This window comes from Aquila chrysaetos, chromosome Z (assembly GCF_900496995.4).
Source record: "Aquila chrysaetos chrysaetos chromosome Z, bAquChr1.4, whole genome shotgun sequence".
In the NCBI taxonomy this organism is placed as follows: domain Eukaryota; kingdom Metazoa; phylum Chordata; class Aves; order Accipitriformes; family Accipitridae; genus Aquila; species Aquila chrysaetos.
The window spans coordinates 34,935,692-34,962,674 of record NC_044030.1 but is presented as its reverse complement, the minus strand read 5'-3'; positions in this window follow the sequence as shown (position 1 = coordinate 34,962,674).

Here is a 26,983-nt window from a genome sequence, read left to right as displayed (position 1 = left end):
CCTCTTCATTTCGTAGGATAAAACTGACAGGATTAAGGATTTAAGGTGGTTTAATCTGGCTTCCTATTGAACAGTTTACCACACTTCACATATACCTCCCTACTGGTGTGCATTATTTACAGCCAGGATAGTAAGCATCAGTCCTCAGGAGGACTCTGGACAGGCAAAGTGACTATCAGTTCCTCAGGCTAGAAGCTAGCTTGACGAGATGAACCAAACCCTCAACATCCCTGTCAAGTTATGAAGAAAGCTCCTCTCCAAACAGGAAGCTAGCAAGGAATTTGGTTTTGAGCAAGGCATTTCTTTACCAGCTGTGAGAAAGGACACTTCCTAACAGCTAAAAGCAATGATCTAACCAGCTCCTGTTCCTGGACAGGAGGACTGCACTGCTCAATTTGTCAGTTTGTCCTAAAGCAAAACTGTTGTGTATTGAGCATGTAGAGGGTAATGCTGAGCTAAGTGATCTCTTTTGGGCCCATGAAGGAAAAGAATGAATGGAAAGGCTTCATTTGAGTATGAATTCAACAGCAGAGGAAGACTCCATGGAGAGTCCAAGCCAGAATTTCCATCTAGACAAATAGGATATAGCAAATGGATGAAAGCTTGCCTAGTTGGGAGGTATTAAGCATGGTTTTCGATGCCCTCTGAGCCCTCAAGCCCGTGACCTCTTCTAAATACTGAACCAGTGACAGTATCATGTCTTTGTTGCCAGGTGTTTGAACTCCTTACTGTATTTATTTTGCTTCATAACGCTCAGCAGTGGTAGGGAAATGCCCTTATTTTATAGGCTGAGGCACAGACACATCAAGTACTTTAAAATCACTGTATTGCAGAGCAATTTAAGTTTGAAGGTACCTCAAGTCGCTCTAGTCTAACTTCTGCTTGAAGCAGCACCAACCAGCTCGGGTTACTCCAGGCCCAGATAAGTTTTGAATAACTCCAAGGATGGACACCCCATAGCTTCTCTGGGCTCCTACTGCAGGGTTTGACCACATCTTTGTGAAAAAAATGTTCTTTTTATCTAGTCAGAATTTCTATTTTTGAAACTTGTGCCTTTTGCTCCTCCCTGCTTTTGGTCTAAACCTCTCAGAACAATGTTGCTCCATTTTCTCTACATCTACCCATCTGAGGGCTGAAGACTCCCATAAGATCCCCCCTTCTCACTGTTGGCTGACAAACCCAACCAAGGCCATACAGAAAATTTGTGGAATCACAAGAAATTGAATCCACGTTTCTTCTGTCCTAAGCACTGGGCCACACATCCTTTTTTAATGCTTCTTCAGTATAGTACAAAAACTATAGGGTGCAAAAGGGAACTAGGAGATAACAGTTTCAGAGCAAACAGAAAATGGTGTGAAGAGCCACCATATGTGATTATGCTGTACAGCTCCTCATCAGACAATATTGAAGATGCTAGAAGTTTGCATGGATTCAAGAAGAGAGGTAGGACAAGTCTGCAGGAGGCAAATCTGTTAAGCATTACAGAAAAGACATAATGCATTTCCAGACTAGGAATACCTGAACTGCAAACTGTTTGAGACCAGAAAAAGATTATAGGAAAATGCCAGTCCTCTAGGAACTACCTCTGGGGCCTTTGCCAGAGGCAAGTTACTGGGCTGGATGGACTTTTGCTGTGATTCAGTACAGTCATGTTTTTAAAACTTTAGGAGAAGAAGGAATGTCCAAGATTGAAAATGCAATAAAAAGTAGCCATGGCAACAACTGTGTGAGGGCAAAAGAGGTGCAATTTCTTACACTGGTACGATTTCACCGACATTCAGGTTTTAAGTTCTGGGAAAGCTCACAATCTCAGGTTCATTTGCATTATTATTTTCTTCCTTGTTTCTACATGCTGCTGCTATGTATTTTCACAATACTAACCTTTCTATCTTGGCAGGCCGCAATAGTGACATATCTCTATGTAAAGCAGCATTTCCATCATGCTTAATTCAAAGACAGGTCTTAGCTCAGCAGTTTTTGCAGTTCTTTAGCCCTGTGCGTCCTTTGAATGAATCATATAAGGTGTTATCAAAGATAAAAACAAAGTTGTTCCACTCACGAATATGACAAACATCCAACAGCATCAGGTGTTCAAAGAGAAACCATCTTAGGCCATAAATTTTGGCGAGTAGCAAACCTAGAAAGTCTGCATAACACAGCAAATAACTCATGTTCAGACACAGTCCTGGTTTAATATCTGATAGTCCCGTTACTTCTGTATAGGTAGTAAGAAAAATTTCAAAATTTAATAGACTTTATACATTCTAGTATATTTCAGGGAAGTTATTCTTGGTGAGTAAACCTGTAAAAACTGGGGAGCTGGCACAACCAATACTCTCTATCATGATATCACAGTACAAGGCTTATGAGGAGGCATCATATCTTAAACTGATGGATACTGCTGCCATAAAATCAGAGGCTTTTAGCATTATAAGCCCTTCTTTCTTATCTACCCAAAAGATTTTGCCTTTTTTTTTTTTTTTTTTTTTTCCCAGCATCTCACCTATATCCATATATGATCACAGCTAGGACAAAGCTTTGTTACTTTCTGATGTATTTTGATCATTCAGTTTCAAAGGGTTGATTAAAAAGGACAGAAGAAATATTTTTATAGTGCCCCCACCCGCCAGCTGAAATGTTTGTTCTCCATTCTCAGTCAGGATAGAAGAACTCCTACAATTTCTTTTAAAAAAGTTTCAAAACTTTTCAATTCAATACAAATATTACACTAGCAGAATTTTGGTTTAATCACTTGCAAAAATGAGTACAGTTCTTAGCAAAAAGTTAGCACGTATCTTCAGAAGATCTACTCCCTTTTTCTTTTTCCAAGTGAAACATAAATTTGAATCAGTCTTGTGAAAAAACCCTATTGTTCTGATGAAACATAAGTTTGCTATAGACGGATGTTTCCCAGAAAAATTCATGACCTCTCACATTTGTAACCAAACACTGACCTTCTGCCAGAGCACAGAATTCCATTTCTGTAATAGAATCTGATCAGGCAGCAAAAGCTTTGAAACAGGAAGCATCTTACATATTTAGCTGTGACCTAGCAAAGCCAACATCAGGCTTCTAGGTACTATAACAACACACATATATTTATTTTTTCTTCTGTGATTCAGAAAAGGTACAGACAATATTCCAATGAGTACTCGAATAATTGCAGCAAATGTTCTAAAAGCCATATGAAATTTCTTTTTCTCCCCTAGCAGTTTCTCTTTGCTTATTTCCAACCAATGCATCTGAATCTTGCCTAAGCAAACACTAGCACCACTTCATCATAGGAATTCTATTAAGCTGATGCAACCTTCTTTCCCACAGTTCTAGTCAGCCTCAGTTCTGAAGAAGGGAGGAACATAAATTGAAATAGTCCAGATAAATTAAAGCCAAAGCAAAATTAAATCTGGTGACTTGAAGGCCAATGTAAGCTAGAGCAATGCTATTCAGTATGTCCATGCAGCATTATTACTGCTGAAACAGTAGGAGATACTGCTTCAAGAGGAGCCAAACAAAATCAGTAAACATCTTGATGCAGTATTATTTAGCATAAGTTACAAAGCATGGCCTCCATTCTCAGTCACCAACATAGGGGCAGTGGCATTCCCTATGTAAAGGGCACCATACAACAGAGCCCCTGCTGGAGGTGAACACAGATATGTTTTCCAGCATAAAAAGCCTGTATTCTCAGTGTCATTTCTCCCCAACACGAAAGAAAAGACTTAAAAACAAAGGACATATTTGCACCTTGTTTCAGAATTCAATTATATGCTCAAAATGAAATTAAGGTTCTTTGCCTAAAATGGCCATACGTTGATAAAATCTTTTTCACTGCACCTGAAAGACCCATTTATGGATCAGATTAAATTGCCCAAGATAGTATACAAGAAAAAAAATGGGCTTGCCTTTTTTTGCTGCTTCTCTAGCCAACCTGTTTAGTCCCCCAAAATGGAGGGAAGCTTCTCTGCACCAAGTGATACTTCCTGTTTTCCCCCAGGGAAGACCTGGCTAAACCAGCTTTAGCATCTCTCGTATAGTTTTCCTCCCCTGCGGCATTCAACCCAGAACTTTGGCATTAAATTCCCCTTCCCCCTTCATCTCTCTTCAGATTCCCTGGTCCTCCAAAATGAAGCAGGGCTGTAGTATGGGGCAGTGCCTGACACCATGCATCAATTAATTTTGTTTCTGTCGCCATGACCTTGATCTCCAGGCTGCCCACCCATATACACCTTTCTGTTGCATCTGTGTTTCCTTTGCTTTCTGTTTTATTGCTGTACTTTTGAAAGTGATTAGAAGTTTAACTAGCAATGATATTTAACCAGAAAAGGCAAACTGAGTCTCTAGACACAGATCAGCTGGTGGAAATCAGCCTAATTACACTAATTTAATTGAAATGCTCCCAAATTCACCTCCATGGAGCATCTGGCCACATGGATTCAGACCAACAACATTCAGATACTGACTGACCCTGATACTGATTTTGTAAAACTGACAGTCCAGACAGAATGGCTTTGGTTTGAGCTTTCACATACTACCCCATCTGGGTCCCCCTGTTCTTTGTATTAATGATTTGCCTGGCTTCTTACCAAATCAGTGTTTATTTGCAGTAATCTAATATAATGTTAATTGCTTATTCATTGAAATCTAGTTGGCATTTTCCCCCCGTAGGGATTTGGCAAGGCAGCACCCACGTGTCGTTCCATCTTCAGTTGTCGGTGTTTAATATGCCAGCTGCTTTCCTATCAACCAGTTCCCACCCACTCTGCATTCTTGCTTTTCTTTGCTTTCCCTCTCTCTTTTTTTAATTTAGGGATAATTGTGTGGTTGGGTAAGCTCAGAGGGCAATATATTGCCACATCCAAAGACAAGACAACAAGGGTGGTAGCTTTCATATGTTGCCTGTTCTAGAAGTGGCATAAAGTAGTAAACTGCATAAAATAGCATGTTGTGGGGGAGGAAAGGGAGAGTTTTAAGACAAAATCTTCATCATTTTAGTAAGAGATTTTGCCAAAAACCCTAGTGGAACTACCCGGGCCCCACAGCTGGGGGGGTGATGAAGGTTCCCAATTTATCAAAAGCTGCATTAATTACAGCAGGACAAATCTTACAGCAGATATGCCAGCAAGTATTGCAAAACTTTAATTTGTTTCTGAACACTTTGACTTCTTTGGATGAAAGGCAGTGTATACGAATACTACTATTAAGCACAGTTTGCTGATATCTGACGGAACTGTGGAGCCTAGAATTGGGATAAAGCCCAGTCTTGGTAAAACTCGATGAATAGTCATATGTTCCTAAAGAAATCAACAGATAGTGGAATGACATCTCGCCCTCAGCATACTTCAGTGGGAGGTCAGTGACAATGAAACAGATTATCTGATTTGCCCCAGGAGCTCTATCAAGACAGTGAAAGAATCAGCAAGAGTCTTTGTTGTAAATAGTCTTGGGCCCCATTGTAGCCTGTTGACAACTGGAGGTCTGACAGAAAGGTTTGTTGCTTTGCTTTTGAATAATCTTTCTAACCTCCAAAAAATGAGAGGCTTTTGATTTGATTAAAGGAAGTCTATAAAAAAAAAAAAAGTTTCCTTATTTCTTTCAAATTAGTCAGTTGTTTTATGAAGGAGAAAAATAGAAATGAGATGAAAATCCACAGAAGAAGATCCATGAAACTAGTAATTGCAGGTTAGATTTCAAAAAATGATGATAGTTTGAAGGCTGAAGACAAGGTAGAGTTTCCCCTCATGGAACTCAGCACTTGCTTTTTGAAAATCATGCCCTTAACAAGTCAAAAATCACTATCTATTTCTGATGTTGTCCTGTGTGAATTGTGACATATTCAAGCATCCTCACGTGATGTTTCTCACTTAGGTTTAACCGAGGCAATGTTTTCTCCATATGTATCTCTACAAAAGTTTACAAGAAGAGATAGTAATCAAAAAATGGAAAACAGAGGACGGAAACACCTTGTCCACATCCCCCTTTAGTTTGAACACTGATGACAGTTGCATTTAACTTCACAACATCATAGAAACTGAGAACAGAAACTTTCAAATCCATATTTTTTTTTCTGAAAATCTCAGAAAATTCAGGGATTAAACCCATAAAAATGTAAGTTGATTTTAAAATGGAGTTTTAATTTGGACTGTCTACTCTGACAATCTTTCCTTCTTTCCAAATAGTTTTAACAGAACACTACAGATTTCTTACTCCACTAGAAGATAGAAAAAAGAGAGGTACAAGCTCTCTCTGCCTTCAGCCACAACTTCTGACCAATTAAGAAAACATGTTGCTTACCCAGTCAGACACCTATCAAGTGTCCTGGTGAACACTAAGGTACTGTGGTCACAAAGGCTCTTGGAGGTTCACATCTGTATTAAATCCTAGGGATACTGTACCTTTCAGGATAAAGTTAAGGTTCTTTGGATGCCAGGGTATTTGATTTTACACCTCTCCTACCTACTCAGCTTTGCATAAAATGATAGCCTTTTTGCCTCCCCAATATTCTCTGGAACAGTAACATGAATTAGTCCTTTTTCCACATTTTTATTCATTACTTAGAAGTCAGTCCATAGAGGGCTGGGCTAGCCTTTTGCATTTAAACAACATCCAGCACTGTGGGATCCACGTGTACAACTATATGAAAAGTACTTGTAGTTGGCTATCAGTGCTTTTAGAGCAAGCTCATTTTTCAGAGAAGATGACTTCATACAACTCATTAATGCCGTACTTTTCCATTACTTTACCTACTGTGCTGCAGCTTAGCAATTAGTTTACAGTAGTTTATCTTTGTTCTCAGAAAAAAACAATTCTCTTCAAAGTGTTGTTCTTGCCTGTGGCATATGACAACAAGAAAACAGTACATGTAATAACCCTCTGGTAACCATCTTTCTCATGATAATTCCAAGATTACATTGAAAAAAAAAAGGGAAGATAAATTACCATTAATATTGCACCTTCAAACATCTGGACTAATTAAATTCACAATGCTTTTGATTTTAAATGTTAATTTAGACAGAGAGACTTGGAAAACTGAATGTTTTCCAGCCTTCTAAACTCCTAACATCACCTTATCACTTACAGTTTCAACATGTCAGAGCTCTCTTTTTCTATCAGTGTAATATGAAGGGACAGTGCATAAAATGTCCCAGGATAGGCTAGCCTAAAGGAGAACCTAAACTTATATCCTGCAATGCAATGGGTTGGACTGTAGCTTCAAAGAGAAAATGTTTCCCCTGGAGGAATAAAGCAAAATTGGAGTTGGGTGAGCCTCAAAGGAATTTCAACCTCACAAGCCATTGCTTATGTTTAGATTTAGAATTGAAATTGGCTCTGGTGGCTCAGATCCTCACCACAGATTGAACAGCACCAGCTACAGAGAGAGAGAGGGCTTGAAGAAGCCTGAAACAGAGAATCAAATTTTTGCAGAAATTAATATGCATGATAATATGATTGTAAACCTATTTCTATTTGATTTGTTATTTATTTTTCTAATTTAATAAAATCTCTCTCCCGCCTTTTCATATGTCCTCTTGAATTATCCATTTTAGCTTTTTACTTTCCCCTTGTCATTCCCACACATCCCATTTCCTTCTTTTTTAAAAAAATTCACTTTAAACCATATCCTACTTGGGAGGTCCCAGATCTCTGAAGGAAGAGAAGGCCACCTCAAGTCTTGAGAACTCTTTCCCCCTTCCAGGGACAGACTAGGGAGAACAAAAGTTGAAAAGCATGTTTTCCATTATTATTACATATTCCCCTAAAGATATTACCCAAGCAGTGCAAGGCAGAAACAACAGGGGACAAGTCGTCTGCTGGCAAGGAAGTCTGTCTCACTTCTTTGACCCAACCTGGAAATCTTCTGTGGGTGGTGGTGCTCAATGGAAGCTCCAGGCATGAAAAGTTTGTGATCCTGGGCACTGTGCACCTGTCTGGGTTACTTCTCTGAGACTTAGTTATTCATCACTACACATACACAAAAAAAGGGTGAAAAGTCTCCTACAAAGCTCTTCAAAGAGTTTTTTCCCCAATTGGGCAATTCCCCCTAGTTTTTCCTAAATAATCTGTTTACTCTATGAAATTTTGGAAAATCAGTTCTTTCACTGCTATCTGAGTCGTAACAGGACACCATGCTACTAACCAAATATATTTATCCTAGAGATTGAATTAAACCTCACAAAAATCTTTAGGAAAACTGGTAGTACAAATAGACCTAGCTGGACGAGCATGTCTATCCCGTGACACCTACAGGATCAACAGAACCAGTGTCAGAATAAACTGGAAATTTTTTCTCAATTATTCTAAAATTGAATCATCCCTTTGAACAAATCCTGTGGTCATAACAATGCAAACAACAACAGTATCTTTGAAAGGATAAAACAGCATAAGCTGGACCCAAGTAGTGAGTCCATTCAGAGCTTACCAGCACAAGAGTGCCAACAACAAGTAGACATTTGGTCTGGGCAGAATGAAAAGATAGGTAATACAAAGCAGAAAAAAAATATTAGGTGAGATCATGGAGTAAGTGGACATAAACTCTGGGACCTCATGCCCATGAATCCAACAAACGAACTGCAACCAAACTCTGCTTTACCTCTGCATGAACAGCGCATTTACACACCCTAACTGCAGATGAAAGAAAGAAAAGATTTGTATCTCAATCTGTTGCCAGCCTTGTTGCACGTTTCAGTTACAATAGGCTCATGATACCACCAAATGCCCATTGCGAAGTGGAGGTAAATGGCATAGTCATACAGTCTTCTCAAGAACACCTGTAACACCTGTAGCAGCTCCAATGCAAGCCCTCGGCCCACCTCAGTGCAGGTAAGAGAGTTATTTGGAACTGGTGAAAACACTGTCTGTACAATCTCAAGCCAAAGCCATCAGGCAGGGGAGGCATAATCTCTAGCTCTCAGGTGGTTACTTCTTGTATCACTACAACACCCTCCACAGCCTTCACCCCATCACTGGGTTAGACAGCAATTTTTCTTTTTCTTCTCAGCCTGCTTCTGTTGCTACGCTCTTGCCTGTGCTTGGTAAAGGCAGCAGTGGAAGCTGTAAAACATTGCCAGCAGAGAGCCTGATTCGTCTTTGTGGGTGCCTTGTCACCTGAAGGAAGGGTAGCTCTCTTCTGCTTGACTCTCATGCACTTTTCCTTCTACACTAGGCAATACAATTACAGCTTTCTCTGACTATGCATTTTGTAATAAGAAGATGGCCCTGAACAGCATTGTCATTTCACTCCTCATCAAGTACATACAAAATATTGCCTAAACAGTGTCCTTTCTTGAGATTTACTTACATTAACTCTAGTACTGTTACATACTTCAGCTTTAGGTTCCCACTTGTTTTAGTCAATCCTAGAGTTTCCACCAACATCTACTTCAAGCTCCCCCTGGCCTTCCAGTCTTATGCCACTGCCATTTTATATTTTGGGATAAACGGGACTTCCTTTATGCTATAAAGAGTAAAAAGAGTAGATAAATCCCTGATAAGAATCATGTGCCAGATCCTGTACCTATGATCAGAATTCTAGAGCTGAAAAACCATAAGCATGCTACATTTAAGTAATCTTTGCAGTATGAGCAGCCACATTACAAGCATATGATTTCTCCATGTCATTTGTATCACCTGTGGAACAGGGAGCTGGTGTCATGTCTTTCAGCAATATTTGTAAAGCTAGGGCAGTTTCAGCTTCCTGAAATTTCCAGGAAACAAGTGAGGAAGGATTTAGTGTATTCTCTGAAGGCCACAAGACAACTGCTGGGTGAATTGAACTGGACTGAACAAAGGGCCTGCTTGTTCCAGTACCACTGGAAGATAGCGGCCACTGCAAATGGCCAAGAACAGAGGCTGAGTAGAGGGCATGAAGAGGGTGCAAAACCAGGGCATAACAGGGGTACTTCCTGTGCCAGGAACACTGCCTGTGCTTAAAAGGTACATCCATCACTTACACAGGGTATAACTGCTATCTAAACATCTTGTGATACCTCCAGATAGTGATAGTTCATTTTGAACTTATTATGGGACAAGAAAACTGAAGTCAAACAAAATAAGGAACTTGATGGACGTGTAGTTATTCACACCTTATTACAAGGCATGCCTCCCCCCTCCCCCACTTACTGTATTCAGATTTCAAGAAAAGTTTAATTTTCCTCATGAAAAGAAAACCGTGAGCCACTAGGCCAAGACACGTAGACGTTCACAAACTGCTTAATTAGAAGGATCCAGGAAAGGACCTCTCCTCCCCGCCCTGCCAGGCCCAGCACCCCCCTCTCCCCCCAGACTCCTCCAGCCCCTCCGAGCGCCGCGGGGGGACGGGGGTCGGGCAGCACTTACCAGTTTCTCTCAGCTGCACCGTCCCTCTCACACCTTCCCCTGCTCCGGTGTGGGCTCCCCACGGCCACGGTTCCTGTCAGGAAGGCGATGCTCCGGCGCAGGCTCCTCAGGGATCGGCGGGGGAGGCCATTGGAACCGGCGGGATCTGGTTCCGACCAGCCCCGGGCTGCGGCCAGCCTCCTCACCCAGCCCCTGTGGCCCCGCTGCCAGTGCCTCCACACCGCACCGGTGTGGAAATTCACCCCTTTGCAGAGGTTTCATTTACCCCACGGGGTGGGGAGGGAGGAAACAGTGCAACAGATTTGTGGCTGCTTGCTGGGGAAAGAAGCTGAAATGTGGCCTTGCAGCACAAATTGGGAGGGATAATCTGAACTTTTCCATTCTGGCAATACAAAGTGCAAAAATCATGAGCAATATGGAAATAAAACATATTCGTCAAGCAGGGAACTGGGTCGCATTATATTTAAACACCAGGAATGAGATGGCCTTAATGGCAGATGAAGCATTCCTGCTTCATAAATAAAGCAACATGCACTACAGCACAAATGGCTGAAAACATGTTTCCTTGCTCTGTTTTTGGGGCCCAGTTTCCAATAAAAACTGAACAGCCCAACTAATACCAACGGTTTTGATGTATGCAAAAGCAGAGCTGGAGGACATGATGACAGAGGGGTTGGCAGAGAAGCAATCTTATAAATAACATGTGCAGTCATGTACGCACAAGCTCTCTCTTAGGAGCAGTGGTGTTTTCCTACTTGTTTTTAGGCCGTTGAGGCTGCTGTGCCATTGAGAGCCCAGGAGCTTTTCCAGCCTCCAGCGGGACATGGTGCTGAGGGCTTGCCCTGTTGAGCATGCGTACTTTCTTTCCTACAGTTTCTAAGGGAAAACTGAGGTTATTTTGTTCACCATCAAAATGTAGCCACTTTGGGAAGTCTATTTTTGGAAGGAAATAAAATCAAAATCACAAACTGGTCACTGTAGCATTTTTAAAAAGAAACGTTTTTGTGTTCTGGGTGAATGATGGAATCTTGCATTTTAAGTATCTGAGTACCAAATCAGATAATATATTTCAATGAATGAAGGAAATATCAGTCTAGTTTGCATGTCTTCCTTCCCTGGGAAGCTTTTCTTGGAAGGACAGTTTGATAGGGAGAACAGGATGAGGGCAAGGGAGAAAATAGTGAGAACCCTGGAAACTGGGAGATGCGTTGAACATCACTCTGCAGAAGTCTTGTATGCCTGGGTACTGCTGTCCTGCAGGGTGTCTTCCAGTATCCTAGAGCTGCAAGCTCCAGCCACAGCCACGATCTCCTTCCAAGAATCTCTTCCAAACCCATCCCACTTTCTTGCATAAGGTTATTTCCAGACATTTTAAACTGCTTTATTGCCACCTTGAAAATTCCCCTCTCTGCCAGGAGAATTCCTGGACAAGGGGAACCAACTGCTTACCAGCTCCACTAAAAGTCACTGAGCTGAACTGGGAATAGCAACTCAAGGTTTAAGAAGCTATGTCATTTCCAAAGATAGATTTCATCAGCTCCTGCAGAGAGGAGCCAAGGTGAGCAAGCTCAGCTGCACGTCTGAGCCATTGCACTCCTGTGTGGTCCTGGATGTGTGACTGCTCCTATAGCACTAGATGCACAAGCCACACACTTGCAGAAATGAAGCTCCTCAGCTCCCAGTTTTAGTGTAACATTGGTGGTAACAGAGTTGGGGCAAAATTATGCAATGTAGAAAATTCCTTGCCCATGTTCTTATTCTGTTACTAGTATGAAGAGACAGAAACCACAATTGTAAGCAAAACTGGGAGCAAATCTGTATGCAGGCCATATAAACATTTATTATCTTTTGGGAATCACCTATTTTCAGATTTAATCTCACTACTGAAGTTCAGCTAGCACACTAGCCTGGGTTAAATTTAAGGTTTAAAGAATAAAGGGACTGTACAATACAGACAAACTGTAATTAAATACTGCCATAGCTTCAGATGGGATTAAGCTTTATTTTGAGTTAGCAATACTGAATTAATAGGAGGCCTGTGAACACTCTCAAAACTTTAGTGGTGCGTTCTTCCTGTTGAATGTCCTTCTGCTTCCAAATGCCTCCCCAAACACACCACATGCATTCAAACTTATGCAAAAATCAGGAGACAAAAATCAGCCCAAGATATGTGCTGTGTCCTGTTCCCCAGTAAGGTTTTAATGTCCAGAAAAGAAGATAGCTGCTGGAAATTTGTGTCACATCCAATCACCGCAGCACAGTTAGAACATCCCAGCACAGAGGGAACAGAGGGGAAATGGAGTCAGAAACTTGAAAATTGGGCTATGAGCAACTTGGGGACCAACAGTTTCTTTCTGTGGTTTTGTCCTACAGGAGTGGAGCTGTAAGTATCCCCATGAAGTCTTAATATTTTTAAAACAGTTATAGAAAAGTAGAAGCTTAATCATCCCTAAAATGACAGTCTTTTTCCTCAAGTGGGCAAGTCCTGTGATAAATCTGAAGGTGGCCAGCAGCTGTACTGCAGTACTATAAAGTGTTCTCTATACTTTGTATGTCGATATCTTCACAGCCTCCAGCCATGGCTAAAGCTGTCTTTCCCAGAGGGACCAGACATCTCTGCTTGTAATCAATTTCTCTTTGCAGCACATCATTCTTCGGGAAATTTGTTAGGTAATAAATTCTCTGTCCCACAATTTCAATACATTAGAGCAATGACATGCTAGAAAGTTCTGCCTCAATTTCAGAGGATGGCAGAATTGTCTGTTGCAGGGAAGTGAATTGAATAGGTCCCAAAACAGTGTTAAACAATACTGCTTTATGAACAAGAACATTCCAGTCTATTTCAGGAAATACTACTCTTTTGCAAATCCATGAGAGTATATTGTAAGGTATCTCTAGGGCTTTGACACACAGTGACCTTTCCTGGTAAGGTGCTTCTAGCTAGGACTTCTCTAATTATCCTGAAATTGAAATTACTTCTCAAAGCAGAGTCAACAGAAGTAAGGATATAATTACGAAGCTCTAGTGATGTTTGAAGTAGCCTATTTCTTCTCTCTACAATATTTTGTTTCCCTTCCTTGTAATAACACTGCAAGTTTCAGACTCTTTATCTCTAATATGTCTGAAGCCTCCATTTGCCTACTCCAGTTATGAGGAAATAATGTTGAAAACCCTGGCTTTGTTTAAACAAAAATAGCTTCTGCCAAAAATCTCATTGTGAGGACTAATGAGCTAAGAACTTTGCTGAGGTACCTCCCTGCTGGCTTGTAGAGCTGGTGCTGTCCTAGATACATCAGGAAGGTAAATTTGCTCACACTGAGCTCCATCCTGCCTGCAACTAGGCAGAATGCATATTTAGGTAATCCCATCTTCTTGTGCTATGGAAATACATTGGGCCAACAGACCTCAAATCAACCTCACTGGAAGGTCAGAAAGAGGAAATAAAGGCTTTGTGTCACGCAAGCAGTATAGCAATGAATGGTGACTGATGCTGAAATGAAGTGGTTCCTTTACAGCTGCCTTGAAGAAAGGCAGACCTAGAAATGGTAAGGAACTGACTGGAAAAGTCCAAAGTCAGCTTGCCAATAATGTCAAAAAGCATTGAGTTGGGCCAAGCATCTTCCAATGAGTTATTTTACAGCATCCTGCCTCTCTCACAGTATTTCTGTACTGCCATGGTTGTGTTTTCACATGGGTATAGCTAAATGAACTTTCAACGTGTTAACTCATCTCAAATTGGCAGCCTAAAGGCAAGAACATAAAGTTAGTAATGGATAACTTTTATCCTGAATCTGGGGATATCTTAGTTGCATGGTTAATTTTATTTGTGCAGAGAATGGATTTTTAAGTCTTACTGAGAACCAGGCTTTTAAAGCTGTAGTTTCAACTTTTATGATTTTATCACAGGTCTCTGCAGATTTGTTTATTGTCCCTCAGGCCTTAGCTGCTGTTTTAAAACAGGAATATCTCCACTCCATTTCGAAGCAGACATAGCCCTCAGAGTTGACGGGAAGCGCCACCGCTCCAAAGGCTCTGTGGGTAGCACTGAGGAGGGGGGCTCAGCCCCATGAGGAGCCCAGGTCCCTGCCCTTCTTTCCAGTCTCTCCAATGCTGCCTACATTTATAACAACAAGGCCTGCATTAACTTCTGCAGCTACATTTTTCATTATTATGGATTCCCACAAGTCTTCTGCCTGGGACTTCATAGGCTTGCCAAGCAATGCTGAAAGTGAAAGTTTGGCTCTAGCGGTTCAAGAGCTGTGACCTCAGGCTATATGATTTAACACTGCTATTAATTTTTGAAAGGCAGAGACATCTGTTTCTTTATTTCTTCACAACAGATTATTCCTTCAGCCCTTATCCACCAGTTTGCTAAGCTGGAAAAAATGCACTGAAAACCCGAAGAAAATGCAAATGTTACATCAACAAGGCATTAAGTTTCATTAAGTTCTTAATTACTTCAAATAATTAAAGTTCCCTTGCTCTTCTCCTGTACTTTTCATCAGTAAATCTCAAAGTACTTTATAAAGGAGGTCAGTTTCATTATCTTCTCTTTGAAGGAGGTAAAATGCAGGCTTAAGGAGGGGGAATTGCTCATCACAAGGCCAGTGGCAGGAGCTGGATTTGAAATGCAACATTCCGACATTGCAGTCTCTGTTAAAAGATACCATCTCCTTCACAACAAAATCACCTCCACAACATATTGGAAGGTTGATGAGAAGCTCAACATGACCCGGCAATGTGCACTTGCAGCCCAGAAGGCTGACCGTATCCTGGGCTGCATCAAAAGAAGTGTGACCAGCAGGTTGAGGGAGGTGACTCTCCGCCTCTGCTCTGCTCTGGTGAGACCCCACCTGGAGTACTGCATTCAGCTCTGGGGTCCCCCACATAAGAAGGACATGGACCTGTTGAAGCGAGTCCAGAGGAGGGCCGCGAAGATGATCAGAGGGCTGGAGCACCTGTCCTATGAAGACAGGCTAAGGGAGTTGGGCTTGTTCAGTCTGGAGTAGAGAAGGCTCCAGGGAGACGTTATTGCAGCATTCCAGTCCTTAAAGGGGGCCTACAAGAAAGCCCGAGAGGGACTTTTACAAGGGCATGTAGTGATAGGACAAGGAGTAATGGCTTTAAACTGAAAGAGGGTAGATTTAGGTTAGATGTAAAGAAGAAGTTCTTGACTGTGAGGGTGGTGAGGCACTGGAGCAGGCTTCCAAGAGAGGCTGTGGATGCCCCATCCCTGGAAGCGTTCAAGGTGAGGTCGGATGGGGCTTTAAGCAACCTGGTTAAGTGGAAGGTGTCCCTGCCCATGGCAGGGAGGTTGGAAGTAGATGATCTTTAAAGTCCCTTCAAACCCAAACCATTCTATGATTCTATGATTCTATGATATTGTTCCAAAGTTCTACAATATGCAAAAAACCACACACATATATTTATGTATATAATATCTCAGGACACTGAAATGTGATCACTCCTTTTATTTCTTCTGTATTTTTTATTAAAGCAAATTGGTTGAGTCTTCATAGCATTGAACTGGCATGTAGAAAAAATGGGTTCGAGTTCCATTTTCTTCACTGGTTTTTGGTTAATCCTGAAAAAAATATTTTTCTATATTTTAAAAACATTATTTCCCCTGCTGCTAAATTGGGCCTGAACTAATCCTCACTTCTGTGTAAAAAATTTAGAGATCTCCTAAAAAAAAAAGCCAAATGAAAGCTAGGGTGTGCTCCTTAATGCTTTTTCCAGTTGAAAGTTTACCAATATCTATAACTCTTAAGATTTCAAGAAAAGCAAAGCTGTAAAACATTAAACAAACTACTTTAAATGAGCCAAGAAGTGGCTGCTACATTATGCTTGTACTTTTGCTTTGTAAATTCTTTTCCAATAGACATGTCTGCATCCAGGATTACCACTGGAGCTGATATCACTCTATATAGAAGGTCACAGCTCCCAGTATGCAAAAGTTGTAAGATATTTCTTAGTAGAGGATATATGTTTTATGCATCCATTCATGGAATGCTGATACATTTTTTGGACACTTTGCTGAGAGGAGCAATAGTTCTCCTCCTCTAAAATCACATTTCTGTAAGGCAATCTTAAGAAAACTTTACCACTTTAGACACCATACATAAAAGGAGAGTATATTGTACTGAACCAGATACTGTTCTGGGAATTGCACATGGCTTCCTACCTAAGATTCACCACGTGCTACTTGTGTGGCCCTCAGAGATTGCTTTGGTGTCCTCTGCCTCCCACTTCCATTCATCCTGTCTCCTGCTTGCATGCAAAATGTCTCTATGATCAGGACTGTCCACCTAGCTTTGTAGAATAGACGTCTCAAGTGGGGCTTGGTCTTCCTAAAATGAAGCCTGCTGCATTGTGGGTAACCACAGATGAGACATCCAGGGAATTCACAGTATGCATTGTCATGTACAGCAGTGCAAGATGATAAAAAACAAGGCAGAGCAGGACAGCAAAAGTTGGTATTTTCCCACAGATATTGGCACGTGTTAATGCATATACTGCTTTTATCTTCCAGAGATGTTTCTATATGCAAAATTTCCCCTCCTTATAGATAAGCAAATGAGAAGGGGTGAAGAGTATTCAGAAATATTTTTTCAGTGCGCACATTCAGCTACAGCAGCATAACCTCATTCTGAAGTCCTGTGGATCCAATAAAGCCTGTGGTATGATAGGAGAGTATTCCTGGCTTGTCAGCTCTTGACAGTTCAAGGGAAATGCTAGAAGCTAGATGTGGCTTTCCCTGTGACATTTTTTATGTTGGTTGTACCCACTAGCAGACGGATTCAGTTACAGGGGCTGCTTCCTCTTCTTAACTATTCTTACAAGGCTTCTGTAGAGAGGGTGAAGCCTGCAGTTCCTTCCAGCAGCAGCTACTGCTGACAACAGATAAAGGGAAAACTGCTTTTTCAGAATTCATCCTTGCTTATAATCAAAGATGGGGACATTCACAATGCCAAGGGCAAAGCCGTTCCAGGACTTTCTGATAGAGCTAAGAATAAATATTCCTGAGCTGTAAATTTAAATAATCATTGGACTATCACAAGTCAGCTTTTCCCTTGCTAGAAAGCGAATGTGCCAATTTCTGCAATGTGCTATGGGAGCATATGGCTTCTCTCTGAACCTCATGAAAACACCCATGCTCAGTTGAAAAATGAGGAGCCTGCAACAGATGTAACTGAAAACTCATCAGCAACAGCATTTTTAAGTGCTCTTAAATCCTTCACCAAAATTTTGTAATTAATATGGCAGTCTCTTTTGCACACCTGCCACAAGGAAACAAAAGGGAATTCTGCCAATTGTCTTGATCTCATTGAAATTGTTTGTTCTTTGTGCCCAGTATTTAAACCAAGTACCTGGCTTATGTTGCCTCCAGAGTGGGCATCATGAATAAAACCTGAATTCCATATCCAGTTGCAGAGATGCAGCATAAAGGGTAACTGGAAGATACAGTTGTCCAAGTGAGAAAAAATGTTGATAAAATGACATGTGATAACATACTGATGGAGAGTAATTTTTGGAAAGCTGCTGCTTCAGAGCTTTATCTTTCTTTGAAGAATTTTCTACTGTTTGAAAGATAGGGACAATGTAGATTTTCTTCAGAGAACCTCACAATCAGATATTGACTAGTGGTTTTGATCCAGAGGTAAGTCCAGCCATATAAAAAATGTTTTTTGATCTAAGGGCTGGTTCTATTTAGAGCAATATTTCAATCAGAGTTTTGATTTTCATCTGAAGAAAAGTGAAAGCTACAAGAAAATTCACTCTATTATTTTTGTTTTAAAGGGACAGAGAGAATAAAGAGGAGACTGAATGCTAAGTCCTGTCATTTTCCAGTAACATTTAATTTTCTTATTATTAGTTAAACAGTTTGCCTGGTTTGATAAGGTTTTTTAGACAGAGGGAGAAAATCACTACCTAACTAACTCTACCTCTCATAGTTTTTCAGTACTGGTTCTTGCAATGTACTGAATGATTACAGCACTCAGACATGTCCTGTTGTTTTCCAGATTATATCTTACACAGTCAGTGAATCATGAATCATAAATCATAAATATAGGCAGTATTTTATATTTTCCTTTAACCTACTTTATTTTTAAAAGCCATCTGATGGGTAGTCCATTTTCCCAGAAAGTCAGATAGTCATGCCCAGGAAACTGAGAATGTATCTTAAGAACATATCCTGGAACCCATACGTCAAGTATCAGGAATATATGGAAAAGTGACAGATATTTGTAACACTTCTGTCAGTGCACATGTACAGAATACTTCTACACTGAGACCTCTGCTGGCTTGCATGGACACATTGTTTTCACCATTTTGTTGAAATATGGTAACATTAATGTTTTTTTTTTTAAAGAGTTGATGTCCCAAAGGGACATAATTTAGCTCTGAATTAACTCTCTCGTATTCATGGTACTTTTCTGCATGCCAAAACACTTAGAAGTAGTCTCTCACATTCTAATCATCATTACACTTGAATGAAACTCTAAATGCAATGCAAAAAACCCCAAGCTAGTACATGGGTGATGCAAAGGAAGAAACGGTAGTCTAAAAATCCGTGACCTTCAGAAGTGTCTATGGCTGATAAAATACAAAAGCAGAGAATAGAATGCAGAATGCCTGAATTCCTACAGTAAAAGTATGGGAGATTGATTTTGCATATCTATAGGGATAGTACTCATATTGCCATAGTGATTTCCACATGTCAGTTACTCAGGATCAGAAACAGGAGAAAACATTGACAGCATCATATGATGCAGATGAGATAAAAATATTCTTACATTTTATTAAAAATTCATTTTTAGATAAACCTCCTCCTGATCTTTCTTTTTCATTATATATATTGAACAAGGAAGAGCTAAACATTGGCAATAAAAAAAGGAAAGACTTAAAATGTGGCATAAATGATATATTTATTCCTGCCACTCTGTCTCTGAAAAACATATTGAAACCATTTGGGGATTTAAACAAAAAACAACTCTGAAAGTCAGTATGCAAAATCCATCTACAGACCATGCTACCAGTGGCATTACAGTTGGATATATATATTGGTTAAAATGAACTTTTCAGACTTTCTGGATATATGTGCAAATAAAAGCTCTTACATGGTGAGCAGGATTTGGTATTTAAACACGCATGTTCCTAAAAAAGTCTGAAAAGTCCAAACTTTAATTCCAGATATGTACTGTAATATAAGGGAAATATTAAAAAAAAACCAGCCCTGGGTTTCAACTAATTGCTTGCCTTAGTATTTCTATTACCCTAAACTCTGTTTCATGTGTGCTTGGGAAGACGTTTAGATTTTGTTCTTGACTGTGTCCTTCAATGCTGTCTCAGTCAGGGCTAAGGCTGAACCACATCCCTGTTTTGATGACTGTGGAGCAGGACACACACAACTGTTAAGGGTCAACCCACAATGAAAGACCCATTAAACGTAGTGTGGAGAAAATGGAAGTATCAAGATTTCTACACTGTGATTTGAAAGCATATGTTACTTACAAATTTTGGGGAAAAAACCTGTTTTCTGAAAGAAATCCCCTGGTACAAATGCTTAGGACCAAGCCTTTTGATAAAAAAAAATCAAACCTGGTGTATCCTGTTATTTTATTCTCTGCTTGGGTAGTCTAAGCAGAAACACAGGCAGATCATTTCAAGGCTGTGTACACCAGAGGAGTGCATAGCAGCCACAAGCGACGGCCAGATCCTATGGCACTGCGTGTTGAGCACACGGGTTGTGAGAGATCATCATGACAGATAAACAAGGGAGAAAAAAGGGGGCAAGAAGCAAAGGAAATTCTTCATTCCAAGGCACATACCTAGTTAGAAAACCCTTCGCACTGAGTCAAAGTTTGACACCTTGTCATTTAGATCACACTGCACCCACACAACATCAAATCAAAAGAATGGCAAAGGAAATGCTCCTCAACCCAACCAGAGACAGAAGAATTGTGAAACTGTAATTAGGCAAAATTTCAAGAAAGTTGCTCACAAGATAAAGGGCTATGTTTGTTGCAAATGTTACTTACAATGAATAATTCAACTAACTTCACACCTGAACTCCTCCTGTTGAAGTCAAAGACAAGATTTCCATCAGCCGGTATGGAATAAAAGTAGACTCCGCAGGCCAAATTCAGCATACTGTGAAGTATATGGTAATATAGCTTAAACACAGAATGTAGTTCACATGATCAATGTGTCATTGTGCTTCCCTTGTGCGAGCCAGGGAGAGACGTACAGTCATTCAAAGACAGTCCTAGCACAAAAATGAGGTAAGTGTAATGGAAGGCATAATTATATTTGTCTAATTTTTTTATGGAAAAAAGTTTCTGAAAAGGATTGGGTTTTTTTCTTTTTTCCCCACGATGCCCTTATCTGATGATACCAGAGAAGGCTAACATCTAATTAAATGTTTTTTAGTACCTTTCATGTTTTCCTGTATAAACATCATCATTTCTGGTTTTAATGAGCAACAGCTTTCCACTGGTTTTCCATTGTAACAATTTAATATTGTATTCGTTCTCTAAACACTGTAAAAACATGGAAGTATACACATAGAAGTAAGAAGGCTAAAACCTCAGAGACTATTTAAGAAATAAAATCCCATCTCATTCTTAAGTAAAACAATGCTAATGCATATTTGATCATGAATACAGTTAAGCAGAATTTGTGAGTCTCTGAAAGCAGCCAATTTTCTTTCTTACTTTTATACAGTAAACTGTGAAGAGTTTGCAAGGCATGTTTTTTGCCGTACTTTAAGAGAACAAAAAAATAAGATAAGCATTTTGGCAAGTAGCCATCTAGTTGTGGACTATACCATCTCAAATGAGCAGGCAGCATTTTCCTACGTCTTGCATACCCTGCAAAACCCTGCAACAATGATGAAGGAACTTCCCCTGCAGACAGTGAAAACTGAAAGAGCTATGCTTTTCATGACCTTATTGAATTCCTCTTTTCCTGAATGGATGGTGGCTGCTTTTCAGGAGAGACACTTGACAAGTCAAATAGCTTCTAAATAAGTAACAATTATTTTATTACTTTAAAAATCAAGAAAAGATGATCTTCCATTAAAGAACAAGCACAGGAATTTACAAAGATCATCTGAAACTGCTTGCAAATATTCAGAAAGCAAACACAGAAGCTGAGTGTTCATAAAGAAAAATAAATAAATCAACATCTATTCAATAATAAAAACTCAAAGGCTTTCTTTTCTTCTGTCTCCTTATCTTTTCTCACAGTAGGAAGGACATTCTCAAATTTTCAATTATGCTAAAAAAGGAGGGACAATTTGCCAGGTGATGATGATGGTGATGATGATGTTTATTATTGTTACTATTATGATTATTATTATTAATAATAATTATCTCAACAGCTTTCAAACAACTCCAAAACATTGATAATCCTGGGATGTGTGGACATTATATTGCTGCTACACTTCCACAGGTTATGTGTTCCAACTCCAAGAGCTTTCAAGACATAGACATTGGATTTTTGGGGGGAAAAGAAAAAGAATCCATCACTGAAGCTTAATATTATATATTTGGTGTTTTGTTTTGGGTTTTTTTTTAGTATGTCAAAGTGAGTTATAAAATCCTGAAAGCTGACCTGTTAATGTTAAGTTCACTACTGAGAACTGACATATTAGAGGAACATAAATATGCTGAAGAAAAAAGTCAAGTGACCTTTGCTTCACTGCTTGGACCTCACACATTCCCTCAACTAATTAATGACCTTTCAGGCCAAGGCCAGTTAACGTCCCTGAAATCACTCTCTGAAGCCCAGTATTTCAGGTAGCTCTGACACCAAACTGCATTTGATACAGATGCGCATTTTTAGATGCTTTAACTCTGTTATACAAAGGCTTTTTCTCTCTGGCTTTCAATCAAGCTTGCAGGAGGCCATCTGGTGCTGCCTGTCAGCTTTGAGCATCTCCTGATAACTGCAGTATGTGTTAGATGACCCCAAACCACCAGCCTCCTCGGAGACCCTCGTCTCTGGTATCATTGCTGTCTCTGGATAAGCCAGCTGAGCAGGTGCCTCTAAGCAGGCTGAATCAACAGCTGCCTGCACTCTGAGACACCTTTTTAAAGGAGTCGGGGAAGATTTTGAAAAACATGTCGTGTTTCCCGTATGGCTGTTGATGATATGCATGAGGGAGAAAGGGATGCATCCACAGACATATACGTTTGCCTATGCTAGCTTGTAAATCAGGATAATGTGGCTATTGCACACATGGTGTATTTCTACTGCTGACAGTCCACTGGCTTTGTTGCCACTACATCCAAGTGTTTCTGGTGATTCTTAGACCATCTCATTCCATTAAGATGTCATTAAAAAACAATATTTTAAATAAGTGTATTATAAATGTCATATACTTCATAACCCACTTACTTTTGTAAAACACATGACAAGGGAGTCCAGAGGTCGATGCTCCATACCCAGGTCTGCCAATATACTGATGTGGTGATCTTGGACCACTGTCCTCATTGTGCTGCCTCCGTTCCATGTCACGTCACCACTCCCTTTCCTACCTTTGAACTGCAAGTGTTTTGAAGTGAGTTGCTGCCTGACATGAAAGTGTCTGGTTGCTCTTACAGTGCTCTTACTTAAATAATAAAATGAAAAATGTAACAGCAGCCAGTCACACAATGGCAGCCCTGTGTTAACTAGTAACATATTTATTCAGTTTCAGGCTATGAATGGTCACAACCTATGTTTCTCCTCAGGTCCTCAACTCCTGGATCCCATCTTGCAGTTTCCAGTATAAAAGTTACACATGTGAAGACAACACACGACAACTGTTTGAGAAAAAAAAAACCACAACAAAAAACGTGTTTTCTCTTTTTGCTGACAAAGAATTCAGTTTCTCTCAATGCTTGCTTCTTAGATTAAATGTTGTCTCCAAAATTTTTCTAAGAAGTAATTCAGGCCCAAAAATACAGGGGGGTGCCATAAGGTTTTGTCAAAACCAACATGTGCTGCTATAAGCACTATGTTGGTCACAAAAAATTCAAAGAAAGTGCAAGTGCTGCTCTCTTGGACTCAGAAAGGATGCAAAGCATTAAAAAAAAAAAAAAGGTTTATATAATGAAGATATTTATTGTTGAACTTGGGAATAGGAAAATCCATTTCTCTGCAGGGAGCAGGTCTACAATGAATAACAGCAATGAAAACCTCTCTTTTGCTTGCTAGCCCACTCCATAGTCTATGCTACCACCTGGCCAGGGCTTCAGAAGATGTGCTAGCTGCAACTGTCAGAGGTAGGCTTGTTTCCGTAACAACAAAACCTTCTCTAATAGCTGACATCAGCAGAGGGGGTGACATCTCAGACCATCAGGGAGAAAAGGCTCAATAATGTTCAATAATTGAGTTTTACGGGGAACTGAGGGCATAATGGGCCTCTTAGAAATTTCTGTACTTCATTAGTCCTAAAATCTTGTTAGGTACAAAACATTGCGGAAAGTTAAAACAGGAGCTTTGACTCAGCAAGACTGCAGGATCAGACCCTCATCCATGAGTCACTGCATCAGCCCCAATTAAATCTGAGGAGTACTGCAAAGCAATGTTGCAGATGCTTAGTGGAAAGGAAGAGTGCAGCACTGCTGATGGCAGGACATGAAGAAAGCGTAACAGCTAATGAAACTGGAGAGGGGATTTCTTTCAGCAGAATTGCCCAACGGTAGGTTTGGCAAGGAGAGCAGGGAGAATGCCTGGCTGGATACAGAGAGTGTTCTGGGATCTGCAGTGACCACAGGAGGTGAAGAGCATGGTTTTAGTGACTTGCCCGAATCACAGCATCTTCAGCGGCACTGGGTGCCCTCTGCACCAGGGTGCTGATTCAGTCCTGACTCAGAGGGAAGAGAGCCACCTCTCTGAGTCACCACCACCAAATATTTTCCTTCAAGGTTCTCAAACAGGACATGCCACGTGGGTGCCTATTCCTCTCCCAGGAAATCTGATATCAGACTTCAACTCGAAGAGCATGTGTATTTAGTGGGAGGACTTTTTCCTCAAGTAACCTTACTCAGTAAAGTATTCTTTCTGGACATATGGCTGGATTAAAACACCATATAAGATCTTTCTGTTATGCAGAGGAAATGCCTGTGGCATATTATTATAGGACCAGTTTATTCTCAGCTAAAAGTTTAAAATGAAAAATTGCTTTTCTACAGAAAAAACCCAAAGATCTGCACTGAAGTCCGTAAGAAAAACAGTGAAAATTTGATTCTTTTGATATTGCTATCCATCTGGAGTAATTTTTGTGGAACCTCATTTATAATATTGTTTCTATAGCACTGAAATACTTGAAAAAATTTCTGCTAGAGGTAACTATGATTTTTCTGTCTGTGCTTACAAGCAATTGTATTTCATCACACCTAAGAGACAATTCTTACCTCTCCCATATAACACTCTTGCAGATTGTCCATAAAATTTGCAAAGGAATTTATGTACAGGCAGTATGGGTTGTGTGTATACATAGAGAGACCTATATAAATATACATAGACTCACAATCCAAAACTGCTTATATGTATATTTCTTTGTGAATAAAAAATTGAATATAGAAGCAAATTTACTGTCAATTAAGAAATGGTTAACCTGCAACAAATAACATTTGCATTAGAGAAGGCTAAATATGTAAATATAAAATTTGAGTATAAAGTTGAGAGAAAGAGAGTTTACAGTTACATATATAGGAGTATAAAGTTCAAAGGAAAATAGCCAAATAATATTACTGGAGTAAAATTCAAAGTACTTAAGCTCATTCATTTAGTTGTGCCAAAGCAAGAGTTAGTAGTATGTGGAGTTATAATTGGAAAGGACCAATCCACAGAAGGTAATACTAATTTATAAATCATTTGAATTAGACTTATTAGCTTTGTATTAAATAACCATAGGTTGTACAGCTAACATGGTCAGGAGAAAACAACCTCCTAATTTGAAGACTGAAAAAACGTGGAAGGTATTAATTAGTAAGAATGAAAAAAAGGTTACAACAAAAAAGCTCCATGTAACTGTGAAAAAAAAAAGATTCAACCCTCCAGTAGGTGCCCAGAACATTAGGCAAAGTCAACAGATATGAGGAAACCCCGAAAACTACACAATGTTTACTGTGTTTTCACACTGGCAAACAATGGCAAGCTCTTGGCCCAAGGCTGTTTTGAATCATTCCCAGGCTTCTTTGTTTTTTTTCCTAAATAATCCAGCCAAAGGACATTTGAATAACTGCAAATAAAACCTGAGGAGTAGCAGCTGTTACTTCTGGTGATGCTTACATGGTAGAGCAGAAAACACCCAAACAATTGGGCATCTCCAGTTTTCTCCGTGTAGGAAAGCACCACTCTGAACTGCTGGACAAGTGTTTGACAATGTATTACTTGGGAGTGCGAGGCTCTGTGGGGTGTCACCACCCCCATTTTGAGCTACAGGGCAGTGACGAAGTGTGCTTCCTCCTTCATGTCTTTGCTGTCCTGTGGCAAATGCCTGGGAGATTGACAGCTCCACCTATCCACAGGGTTGAGCCTGTGGACTAATGGACCTGGCAGCGTGTCTGCAACACAGCCTTGCCAATGCACGAGCGTGCCACAGGGAGGAGGAAAGTCATGGGCAGAAAACCCTTGCAGGAGACTGGGAAAGGAAGACTGTGACCCTTGTGCGGGGCTGGAGAAACCTAGTGTGAAAACACAGAGGTGCTAAGATCAGTGCCCATTATCATGTTGGCTGCTCCCAGGCACCATCAGCCATTGGTTCAGCAGCCCTCATGGGCCAAAGCCACTTTCCTGGGCCATTTCCAAGGTAAACCAGGTGCCATAGGAAGTGGCGGCAGTGACTCAGCAGCAGTGGGAGGCTTGCTTCCCTCTGAGTCAGTGCTGGAGCTGTCAGGAATCTCACAGTGAGATCTACCACAGAAGATGTTAAACCATTTGTGGTCAGTTAGGAACCATGTGTCTTTTTCAGCTGGGAGCTCTGGCTCAGCTCCAGGAAGAGTCACTTTTACACCTAGTGCCTGCCTAAAGTGTTGATGCATTTACTGTCTCATTTCTCTGTCCTGAAGCCTTTGCTACCCGGGGACTCCAGCGACAGATGTAAATGCAAGGGTGTAGTCATGATTTATGCCAGTAACAGATGCCCTGCTGTAAAAGCACTGACAGCTACACCCAAAAGAAACCAAAAGATGCTCCAAAACACAAGCAGCACTCTCTATTGTTCCACAGCTATTATCAGAGGAAAGGAGACAGGGTTGGGTTTTCTTTTCCAGATATCACTGAATGGGGAAGAGGGTCTTGAAGTCAGTGCGACTGCAATGCCTTGTGGATGGAGAGAAATGAAGGAATCCCACAATTACAGCACTGGCCCTGAGCTTAGATTTGGAGTCCACCCCAGATCTGGCACTGAAAATGCAAGGGCCTTCAGAAGGTTAGTTAATCACTGAGTGCTTCAGAGCCCTGAAACAGTGCAACATAACAGCTGGAGGAGTGGAAAAGCTTTAAGAGGTCTTTTAAAGAAATACCAGCATTCTGTAAAGAAAGTAGTAGGCAGTAGATGTTTATAGTTAATTCTTCGCTATTGCAATATGATGGTTTCCTTGGATTAAGTTAAATTGACGTATATTTAACATTCACCTGTGTATTTTATGTA